The sequence below is a fragment of the Diuraphis noxia genome, unplaced genomic scaffold (assembly GCF_037042655.1).
Source record: "Diuraphis noxia isolate RWA-SAM2 unplaced genomic scaffold, SU_Dnox_SAM2 contig0001, whole genome shotgun sequence".
Lineage (NCBI taxonomy): Eukaryota > Metazoa > Arthropoda > Insecta > Hemiptera > Aphididae > Diuraphis > Diuraphis noxia.
In genome coordinates, this window is record NW_028301711.1 from 54,446,336 (window position 1) to 54,459,859 (window position 13,524).

General features: G+C 22.8%; 1 pseudogene; it reads left to right on the forward strand.

Annotated features, from left to right (window-relative positions):
* The first annotated feature begins 2,441 nt into the window (after positions 1-2,441).
* Positions 2,442-4,549, forward strand: LOC149060923 (uncharacterized; annotated as a pseudogene).
* The last annotated feature ends 8,975 nt before the right edge of the window (positions 4,550-13,524 follow it).

The window sequence follows — 13,524 nt, forward strand, 5'->3', positions numbered from 1 at the left end:
TATGAACATTTATAATATTCATAATTTACATACCCTCACTTAAAAATTAAAATATTGTAAAAAACTAACGAGAGAACACAGATAATGTTGCTATCTAAAAGTTTGATAATAGGTGGATTCACTCTAATATCAAATCTAACAATACCCTATTAAAACTAGCAAACGAACATTTCCTATGTCGTACGTGTGTAAGACGGAGACAACACATGCGGGTGCGACATCCTCTTAATCTGTTTTTCTTAAGGTAATTACAACTCTTTTAGATTAGTAAAACGTATATATAATTTATTTTTCACTACAAAGTAGAAAATAAAAAGGATTCCTATGAATTACAAAAAATATGTACATTTAAATAGTGTGTTAAAAAATTATTTTTTAAATTCTATACGCCTATCTAATGGTTTTAGTATTTTAAAAGTTTCAATCACTTCATATATATTAATATTGTAGGCAAATTCCTATTCAATATTTATTGCTAAAAATGCTTCAAAACAGTTTTAAAGCATTGTGCTTTAAAGTTTTGTTTTGATGAAACTCAACATTGAAAAATGTCTTATCATACATTATTGATTTTTGTTGAATTCATTTACCGTAGAGCATTAAACATAAATAATTTAGGTTCACGAAGTATGAAATAAAAATATTAAATAACTCAGACTAATATATAAGACAAAACATGATATGTAACATGGATGATTAGTAATTTTATTTTTAAAACTAATAAACTATTCATAATGATACCCACCAATTGTTTTTACAAGTTAAAGTTTTACATAAAATCTAAGAACATTTTACTTATAAATAACCAATCAAAGGCCATTGAGTCTCATTCACTTATTAAATATATCTTCAATTATAACTATGAACAAGATTGAACAGAAACAAACATAAAACACAAGTATTTATCTTTTAAACACTAACAATTATTACTGTATTTTTTTGTTATTCTAACAATATTTGGTTGTTTTGACATAATTTGTTTTAGTTTCAGATCATGTATATCACTTGTACTAGAATTTTCTCTATAATGAAAAAGCTCAAAAATGTATTCATTTAGAACATAACTTAAATATTTTAATACATTTTTCTGGTTTCTAATTATCTAATATTAAGGCATTTTGACATACTTTTATCTGATATTAGATTTTCAGGATCACTTATGCTAGGATTTGCTCTATTACCATGCTTATAAAAGTATTCATTTAAAACTTAAATATAATTAAATTATTGAAATTTTTAATATTTTTCTTTCATTTGATAAAAACCAAAACCCATAATCATCTAATAAGCAATTAAAAATGTTTTAACGTTAAGTAATTATAAAATACATTTAGTAAATATATTTACTTTCATTTTGTTTTTATACATTTGAAAAAAATTAAAATAGATGTTTTTTGCTTTTCTGAAGACATATTACATACAGTTTTGGTGTAAAATTTTACATAATTTAAGACACACAAAAAAAAAAAAAAAATATTGCCAAAACTTAATAACCTTTGAATCTTAGAGAACATATTATGTACCAAAATTATGAAATGATTAAAATATAATCTGTGGTACTGATAATACTTTACCAATATAACTTAATATGATTCATTCTGTGCCAGCCTGGATAGTAACTCAAACTAAGAGAGTAGGTACCATAATATTACTATTTTAATATTAAAATAATGTTTTATAAATTAATTGGATATTTTATGTGAAATATTCAATTATTCATTTTTTAATTATAATTCATCGAAAATTGGAACTATTTATAGTATTAATAGCTAAAAATAATTTAATATTAATAATTTAATAAATTATTCATAATTTTTATATTGGAACTTCTACTTGAATGCTCCACAAAAGAAAATTTAAAATTAAAAATGTAATTTTTTTTAACAACAATCAATAAAAAATTCCAATGACACAAATATCTAAGCGGAAATCTTTGTTAACAGATTTGCCGAAAAATTATCCAAATTATATAAACCCACTCAAATAAGCTTAATATTATTTAAAATAAAAATAAAGTGGACTGAAGAGGATATTTCTTCTGTAATATCATTAAGGTCTGTTTTACAAAAAGCATATTGATATTTGTTGAAAAGAGAATTTCCATTGCTTGGTATGAAAAGATATTTGTAATTAACTTCATCTAAGTGTACCATTGTAGGCCTTTAGATTTTACAATCATGGGCCGTTAATTTTCCAATGAATCATAGATTATTGTATGGTGTTTAAGAACTTTTGAGAATTAAAGGTTAATAATTTAAAACATATTTTTAATTAAGCATATTGTATGAAATAAATGAAAACAAATTGTTTATTTTTGGAAGGTCAAACTGTGGACCATAATGAAAAAATAACAATTTTATCTTTTGATTAAACATAAATTTCTCATTTTTGACACACAGAATAAGCAAATAATTGGGCTACATAAAACTGTCCAAACAGCAATGACAAGAGGTTAGTACTTTAGTAGTTATATGCACATGATATCTAATATTTTTGTTTATTTTTTACATTAAAGGCTTATACCTCAATGGAAAAACCCCATTTTTATGATTTTTACATTCTAATGACTTAAACACTAAAACATATTATTTTATGTAACATCTGAATTACATGTGGTAGGATTTAAGTTTAAGACCGTAGGAACTGTTAGTGATATGAGACCACCAGACATTGGTTTGTGGAAAGAACTAGGTATTTAACGGGTCAACATTTACAGAAAAATAAACTCTACAAACTGGCTATCTTTAATTTTTTTGGAAATAATTAAATATAAAAATATATTTTTTAACTTTTTTACCAAAACATTAAAATAAATAATAATATAAAACAATTGTAGTTCTTGTCACTGTACATATTAGGTTATTAATGATTGATCAACTTAATCAAGGCAAACAACAATAATATAAATATAAAATTAATATAATATTACCAGAATCCTTTTTAAATTAAATTATTAAACAATTATTATTATGATGTTCTTTGATATTGAATTCCAATCAAATTTATGAAATTAATTTAGTCACTAGAACTTAATTTGTAATATAAATCATTATTATAATTATTATATTATTATATGGCAAATAATATGATTTTTTTTTCAATTTTTATTTAATAGGGTCATAAGATCACAATTGCAGAGGCATCTACAATTTCAAATATGTATTCAGGTAAGTTTTTAAAAAATTAAATGGAAATGTCAAATAGAAACTAAAAGATATGCAATAAGATGTCAGAATTCTATTGCAAATAATTACTTTGAGTTTGTTCTAAACACAAATCAAAATTTAAATAAGTATGACAATTTATAAATGTAGTAAAGTGTTTTTAGATTTATTTTTGAGTTTCATTACATTTTTATAATAAATGATTTTTCAGAATATTAATTGATAATATATTTTAAATGCTTTGTAATAGTCATAATGTAATATTTTACTAAGGTAAAATATTTGATATTGAAATTTTCCAAAATATTTTATACACATCTATGTTTCATATAGGTACCTATTATCTATTGAAGTATTTTATAAAAATAGCAAACTCAGTTACTAAAAATTAAACTATCATACTAATACTGTAGTAGTTGTCATTAATATATTTTTTTAAATTTAATTTAAGATTTCATGCAAATCAATTAATTTTTGTTTAAAAAATATTTTCATATCTATTAAATTAAATATTTATTTTTATCGCTAGTTAAAACATAGTAAATCAAGAAAAATACAAGCTTTCTAGTTAATTTATTATATTTCAATTCTATAAACTACAAAATATTTATAATTAAAGTTTAACTTGATTTATAATATAATTTAATGTATCATAATATAACTTAAATTATTATAGTTTCCTTTTAATTGGAAATATTTTAATTATGTTATAATGATATTGTAAAACTAAGTGTTTGTTATTGATTACCTTTTTAAAAACACATTTTTTTTTTTTTTGTCACTGAGTTTAAATTTTTATAGACTAGTATGAATTAATTATGTTTAATTTTATAGTGATTTCAAGTTTAAATATGGTGGACAAATTTGATGCATTATTAAACAGATTAAATCCATACAGAGCGAAAAGACATTGTATTAGATCCTGGCGTGGTTTCATCCAAAGAGTGTTCAACAGCTAAAAAGACACACTCTAATATAGATCAATTAAATAGCCCATTATTGTCAGTTTCTGTAAATCCATTGCATTTAGTTCAAGAAGAAATATTAGAAATTCTATCAACATCGACTCCATCTAGAGGAATATTATCAACTGTAGTTTGTCCTATGATACAAATACAAATATAGTAAATAATATACTCAGAAGTACTACATTTATACATGGGCCACATTTACTTACAATAACTGAGCATTTAAAATACATCATGAAAATATGGTATAACGAAAAAAACCAGACACCTACAATATATGTTATGAAAACCACATGCCAAACACACGTAACACAATCATTTAGATTGAAATGAGTAGAAAAGATTTCAGAGAAAAAACAGCAAAATGTAAATGGAATTAATTTATATAATAATACAATCTCAATAACAATACAATGAACATCATACAGGTAATAAATTTAACAGAAAACAATTTTTGAATTATTTTCTCTTAGTAATATTATACAGTAACAGTAATATTATTATGTTGTTATGTAATAACTATGGTAATCACCTAAAATATTTAAATTGTTTTAAAAATACCAAAAATCAAAAATGCCTGATTTCCAATTATACAATTAGATTAGAATACAAAAGTGTTATGTAAAATAAATTTAATTCTTATGAGAGCTATTATTATTTTATTTTGAACTATAGCTTACATATTTTACTGGATCATGAAAAATTTCTTTTGTTTGAATAATAGAAGTTTTTTATTGAATCATGCGTGATTTTAAACAAGTAGATATAGTATCTGTTCATAAATTAATAATTAACGATTTAAAAACTATTTACAATAACATACTTTTAATTTTTAAAATTACTTTAAAAGCACACAATTATTTTGTGTGTACTTTTGTACTTAATAAAGTAGAAGTTATGTTGGTGTAAGCTATTTCCATTATTGAAATAAAACATGACAATAAACAAGTGGTGAGCTACTGTAGCTTTACAAACTAAGTGAAAAATAAATTAAGATTTTAAGGTTTATTTTTTTATTAATTTAAGAAGTTTAACTTAAATATATGTTTGATCTATTCATATATAATTAAATTATGCATTTAATATTAATAAAATTAAATGAAAAGCCCCTTTTTTCAAAAATTAAATACCTATAACCAAGGCTGGGCATCAGTGAGTTAATAAGTTCAAAGTTATATTAATTTAAACTTATTAATTTAACTTGTCAGTTTAATATTTAATTAACTTAACTCACTAGTTTGATGTTTTAATCAACTCGACTTAAAATTTCCTCGTATACCTATATATGATAACTTAAAATAAATTTATAATTTTTATGTTATTTTTAACTTTAATTATGAATTTGATTGTCATTATAATTAACATAATATATTAATATATTTTACATTTTTGCAGTTTTTACATTCCCTGCTCATGGCACTATCTCAGTAATTATTTTCACCAATTAGTACCTGCCAGCTGCCATGATTGGTTTGCCCAGGTGTTTCCTTTTTTTTAGAACTACTACTCTTATGATTTTGAAAGCAATTTAAATGAATCCCATATAAATAATGAAATTAATAAGATAAACAAATTTTGATAATGATTGGCAACTTCCCTGAGAGCTGAGACGCTCTATAGGTTCAAAACCTGAGGGTTAGTCAATTGGATACATGTAAAATATTATTTAGTTTGAATAAAAATTTTTTATTTAGATGTGAACTAGCACTTAGTACATATTCCCATGACAACTAGTACCTCTTCAATTTATAAAGAAATTATTGTGAAACATTGAAAATGTATTTATATATTATCGGTGCTTGTTGATTTGTATAAACATAAAAATTTAATAACATTGCTAGATCACGAGCAAAATACAAGGTATAAACAAAATATTTATATACTTTTACCAAACCTTAGCAAAGTTTTTGGTCAACATAGCGTGTTATATACGGTATTGAAACTATGTTGTTCACTAAATATTAATATAAACGATTTTAAAAATGTATTATTATTTAAAAATTATGTAAAACATTTAGATTTAACTAGTTTATAATTTAATAATTAAATAATTATTATTTTTGTTTTTTAGTATTTTATAATATCGTCATAATGTTTTACGCTTATTTGAATTTGTTTGTTTTATTTTTAAGGTAATTACTGTTCAACATTTCCATCCATTTGTCTTTAATTAAATAATAAGAACTGTGCCCCCAGCACAAGCTTTGCTTATAGGGGGTACCTACTGGAATATTTAAATCATATATTTTTTGTAATCATTGTATACATAATTATTCTATTGTTTCAATAAAATTAATAATAACAATAATAACATTAAATATAAATATTAAAGCTAAATTGATGGTATTTGTTAGTTGAAAAAAAATAGTTAATCTAACTGATTTAAAAAAATTGCGTTAACTTGTCCACTGTCCAGTCTTGCAATCATTAATAGGTACATAGGTATCTAATATATTATGTAAATTAATATGCAAAAAAATGTAAACTAAACTTATTGATTGTTAGAAATGTGTTAATAAATAATTAATAAGTTATAAACTTTGGTTTTTTTACTTAATTTAAATAATATTAATGTTTACATTAACATTTTATATGCTGTGTATAATTATAGTAGTTTAATGAATACAAAGTGATATTAATTATTATTATTAATTTTATCTATCATTATTTCAATCATAATTTAAATGTTTTCATGGATTTTAGGTAACCCTGGACTTCACACAAGTTACCTCTATGAGGTCTAAATTTCTTCTACCTAATTTTTACCATTAAAAAATAAATATATACACTATAATATTTTATTAAACGTTGTTGTAATTAAAATTAGTGTTTTAACTGTTTTATTTTTATTTCATATTCTATTGAATATGAATCATTCATCATGTAAAATAATATTACACAACTCATGAAAAATTACCTTTAGTACATAACAAAATTATTAATAAAAAACATATGATTCCCACTTTATCGTTAACAAAGCTACCAAACTGATAGCTGTTGAATCTTTTGTTTTAGTTATTCATAGTTTTTCTCAAATCTTACATCTAAAAAGTTTTAGTTAAGATTTATTTGAATTAATTGTTAAATTCTTTCCTCTTATGATTTTGTGTAGAATTTTATTTTTATTTTGTCATATTGGTATAATTTACTTGTTATGTAACTATTAATATAGATTGCAATATTATTTTAAAGAAAAAAAAAATCAATTAGGTGTTTAAATCTATTTAAATATTATATAATGATGATATATAATTTAATAATAGTAATGGTATCACATCTTTTAATGATTTGTGTGTTTATTGTATAAAACCAAACCATACTTCTATATTTGTGAATTTAAATGTTTATTTCTGTAAATAATACTTGTGCATGTAAAAATAATATTGGTTTGTAAATGAGAAGTTTATGTGGTATATAGGAAAACTAATTTAGTAAATTATACTAAATAAATAAATTGTTTTTGTAGTTGATTAATTTACCTTATTATTATTTTTATTTTGTACATGAATTATATTTATTTATAACATATGTTCTTCACAATTAATTAAAACTATGTAAACTCAAAAATATGAGTTTTACAGCAGTGGCGCCAAAGTAAAAAAAAAATATGTAGGACAAACATTTAGTGTTTAACCCCCCCCCCCCCATATCAGGAACAAAAAATAAATTGCCTGACCTACATAAATACAATATGAATAGTATGATATTTTTATCAAAATTTTTTTCACTCCCCTCCCCCGCTCACCACATTTTTATCCTGCGTTTCACCTACCCACTCACCACCCATTCATTTTTTTAGTTAATGCTACTAAAATAAATAGATTTACATTTTTAAAACCTAATTTACATTAAAAAATCATGTAAATTCACTTATTTTGTAATTAATTATTAAAGTTATAACTGACTAACTTTTGATTGAAAAGAATAAACTAAAAACCTTTTCTTGTTTATAACTTTCAAGTGGATTATTGACCATAATATAGAATCTACAATATAATACACATAAGAAAAAAATTGTTTACATTATATAAGATTATATTATTTATGTTCAACTTCAATCTAATAAATTAAACTTTTAGTCAAAACTGTACATTTAGCAGCAAATATTTTAATGATATTCTCAAAATCTGGTTCAATATCGTTTTCACAACTTATTCTTATTAAGTCTTCTAGTCTATCTTGAACTGAGTTCATATTTGAAGTTTGATCAATGTTTCTGTATTCTACTATTCTGTAATACTATAAAATAATATATTCTCCAGGACAATAATATAATATTTGCATGAAACTTGGTGGTGGCCGAGTCTCCGTCACCACCAATTTCATATGTAGGACAGTTGTCCTACATTAACATAGGGTTTGGCGCCACTGTAACTTGTTATAATACATTTTAAATTGTATTACTTTGCTGTAACAACTACATACTTTAATAATTTTCAATAGAATTGCGTAATATGTGTACAAAATATAATTACTTATAATTTTTAGTCCCCTTAAAAGTACCTTAAAACATTTTTGTTTGTTACTTGTGTTTTTTTAATTACTAAGTTGTTTATATTTTTATATAAATTATCTATTGAGAGTATTGGCCTGTTTGTTCAATAAGTTTTGAAGTTGTATGTTAGCTAATTAATTTATAATTTATGGTTTTATGTAATACAGCTTTTATTGATGTAAAGTAAACAATAATGTTCATTGATCTTGATTTTAAATAGAGTGCAAAGTTTTTCACCAACCAACCAACCATTGTCATTGTACATCCCTATTTTTTCTTATTGACAAAATTAAGGCAAAACAAGAACTTTTAGGCGAAACTAGTTTTTGACAAAATTGTTTTCTTTTTTTGTTGTAATTCTGAAATGAATAACTTTAGAGACTTGAAAATTTCACAAGATATTTACATTAGCATTAAATGTAAATTAAATAATTTTCAAAACATTCTAGCTCTTTTTTTTCTATCTACATTTTTTTGTAATTTTTAACTTTTTACAGTTTCTTTCGATTTATATCTGATAATTTTTTTATTTTTGGGTCAAAAGATTTGACAATTTGTTACAAGATTTTCCAAAAGTTGTGATTTTGATTATTTTAAAATTTTAAAAATTAGGTTTTGAATAATTGTGTTATTGAAGAAACAAAGTGATCATGTTTAGGTGAATTATTATTCTATATACTAAATTTAACTATTGATCATGTCTGTGTTGGACAATTTGGCCAAGTTCTAGGCATCAAATTTCTATCTGTCATTGAGTGTTTGTATACAATATTATATTGTCAATATACACAATATATTATACATTGCTTATTTCTTGTGAAGTACATTTAATTTAGGTACTTAAGTTGGTCAAATTAACATACCTATAAAGCTATATATGTGATCTAAAATTAATGTGAACTTATACCTAGTTCTAATATTTATAGATATTACTTTCTTATATTTGTGAAACATATTGTGTTATAATTGATAATAATTCACCTCTGTTAAATTTAATTTGTTATAATTTTGTTTACCTACTTAGTTTATTATTTGGATGTGACAAAATTATTGAAATATAAACTATAAAGAACTGTACTAAAATTTAATTATTATTAATATACATGATATATGTATATTTTATCAACATATAATTGTACCTTTATAGTTAATATTTGCAATAAATACAGTTGTATATTCCATACTCTTTAGTTGATTGTTTATGATACTAACTATTGTTGTAACAATTTTAATATGTAATACGATTGTTAATTATAAAATAATATAAAAAATAATTCAATTAAATTTTATTGATTTTAATTTATTCAACTTCCATCCTACATTTGCCTGTATTGTAAAAAAAAAAAAGGTGGGTAAGTTGTGGATGTCGCTCTGTTGTACAGTAGGTTACAAGTGGGTTACTTTAATGGATGGAATTAAATTTGAATCCAATGATATTATATCATTGTATACGAAAAACGATTCTGAGCGAAGACGGTTAATCTGTCTAGAATATATTAAAGATTATTAAAAATTTTCAAATCTTAGATTTAAAAAAAATTTTTTTATGCATTTATAATTTAAAATAATTTGCGCATTTTCGTGATTTTTACACATGTTGTCAAAGTTCAAACTTTGAATGCTTGTAAAAAAAATTGTGCTAATATATTATTTTTATTTTTCACCTGCTATTGTAAAAATATGTTAGGAGCCATGTATTAAATTTTTAAATCTTAGATATTAAAAGAAAATTTTTTATGAATTTCTAGCATAAAATAATTTATGAATTTTCGTGATTTTTATGTATGTTGTCAAAATTCAAACTTTGAATCCTTGTAAAAAAAAAAATTGTGACTATGAATTAATTTTATTTTTTAACTGCTATTGTTAAAATGTGTTAGTAGCCTTGTATTAAATTTTCAAGCTTTTCTACAAACAAATACATTTTTATCGATATTTATAGATCAAAAAACTAAAAAAGTTGAAAAATTAAAATATCAGTAAACAGCTCAAAACAAATCTAAATATTTTGAGAATTTTGTCAAATATAGAAAATGCTTATATAAACATTCAGTGAAAATTTAAAGTTTCTGCGGTCATTTGTTTTAGACTTACTTTTTAGAGTTACACCAAAATAAGGAAATTACTAAATGTGAAATCCAGCGAAAATCCAATGTTGTAAAAATTTAAATTTCAAATGCTCATAAAAATTTAATTTGAATTTCCGGTGGACTTTTTATTTGTGATAAAAATTGACAAACTTGTAAGGAACCTTGTATTAAATTTTCAAATCTTAGAATTAAAAAGAAAAACTTTTATGAATTTCTATCTAAGATAATTTGAACATTGCCGTAATTTTTACGTATTAAGTCAGAATTTGAACTTTAAATGCTTATAAAAAAAAATTGTGACTATATATTTCTTTTATTTTTCAATTTCTATTGTAAAAATATATTATGAGCCTTGTATTAAATTTTCAAATCTTAGAATTAAAAATAAAAACTTTTATGAATTTCTATCTAAGATAATTTGAACATTGCCGTAATTTTTACGTATTTAGTCAAAATTTGAACTTTAAATGCTTATAAAAAAAATCAAGCCTACGTATTTTTTATATTTTTTAACTGCTATTTTTACAATGTGTTAGAAGCCTTGTATTACATTTTCAAGCTTTTCTACCGAACAAATACATTTTTATCGATATTTATAGATCAAAAAACTAAAAAAGTTGAAAAATTAAAATGTCAGTAAACAGCTCAAAACAAATCTAAATATTTTATCAAATATAGAAGATGCCTATATAAATATTCAGTGAAAATTTCAGTATCTGCGATCATTTGTTTTAGAGTTACTCCAAAATAAGGAAATTGCTAAAAGTGAAAATCCAATGTTGTAAAAATTTAAATTTCAAATGCTCATAAAAATTTAATTTGAATCTCCGGTGGACTTTTTATTTGTGATAAAGATTGAAAAACTTGTAAGGAATCTTGTATTAAATTTTTAAATCTTAGATTTAAAAAGAAAATTTTTTATGAATTTCTAGCTTAAAATAATTTGTGAATTTTCGTGATTTTTAAGTATTTTGACAAAATTCAAACTTTGAATGCTTATAAAAAAGAATTTGAATTTATTTTATTTTTCAACTGCAATTGTAACAATATGTTAAGAGTCTGTATTATTTTTTTAAGCTTTTCTGCCTAACAAACACATTGTTATCAATATTAATTTTAAAAAAAACTAATAATGATCGAAAATTTCAAAAGCCTATGAATAGTTCAAGTCGAAAATTTTTGAAAATTGCATGGTGGATAGAATATACTTATATAAACATTCGGTGAAAATTTCATGTATCTATGGTAATTTGTTTTAAAATTACATCAAAAACCAAAATCGACTTTGGTTAGTCAATCGACGACCAAAAAAACTTGAAAATTTAATACAAGGTTCCTTATGAGTTGTTCTTATTGGAGCTAAAAAAAATTAAAAATCGTAAGTCACAATTTTTTTTTATTATCATTTGAAGTTCAAATATTGACAAAAATTCGACAACCAAAAATATTTTTTTTTGTTTCTGTCATCACGTTTGTGGGCAGTAAAAGTGCTTCAACTTTTGACTTCAGTACCTCGTTCGATCAGAAAGTGAATCTAGTTGGGACTTTGGGTGGTCAAAAGTAAAAAATTCTTAATATTTTTCTAAATAATCAGGATAAACAAACTAAAAATTAAGGGAATAATAAGAAATTTTACGTACAATCAGTTTTCGACAAAATCGATTTTGATTTTTGATGTAACTTTAAAACAAATGACCATTGATACATAACATTTTTACCGAATGTTTATATAAGTATATTCTATCCACTATGAAATTTTTAAACATTTTTGACTTACGTTAAACCATTCATAGCCCATAGGTATATGCAATGTTCGATCATTATTAGTATTTTTAAAATTAAAATCGATAAAAATTTATTTTTTGGGTAGAAAATCTTGAAAATTTAATACAAGGCTCTTAACATATTGTTACAATAGCAGTTGAAAAATAAAAGAAATATATAGCCACATTTTTTTTACATGCATTCAAATTTTAGTTTTGACAACATACGTAAAAATCACGAAAATTCACAAAAATTATTTTAAGCTAGAAATTCATAAAAAATTTCCTTTTTAAATCTAAGATTTGAAAATTTAATACAAGATTCCTTACAAGTTTTTCAATCTTTATCACAAATAAAAATTCCACCGGAAATTCAAATTAAATTTTTATGAGCATTTGAAATTTAAATTTTTACAACATTGGATTTTCACTTTTAGCGATTTCTTTATTTTGGTGTAACTCTAAAACAAATGACCGCAGATACTTGCGATTTTCACTGAATGTTTATATAGGCATTTTATATATTTGATAAAATTTTCAAAATATTTAGATTTGTTTTGAGCTGTTTACTGACATTTTAATTTTTCAACTTTTTTAGTTTTTTTTTTCTATGAATATCGATAAAAATGTATTTGTTCGGTAGAAAAGCTTGAAAATTTAATACAAGGCTTCTAACACATTTTAACAATAGCAGTTGAAAAATTAAATTAATTCATAGTCACATTTTTTTTTGTTACAAGGATTCAAAGTTTGAATTTTGATAACATACGTAAAAATCACAAAAATTCATAAATTATTTTATGCTAGAAATTCATAAAAAATTTTCTTTTTAAATCCAAGATTTTAAAATTTTTAATAATTTATAATATATCCTAGACAGATAAACCGTCTTCGCTCAGAATCGTTTTTCGTATACAATGGTATAATATCATTGGATTCAAATTTAATTCCATCCATTTACAGTAACCCACTTGTAACCTACTGTACAGCAATGCGACATCCACGACTTCCCCCCTTTTTTTTTAATCTGCAACCAATGGCAAT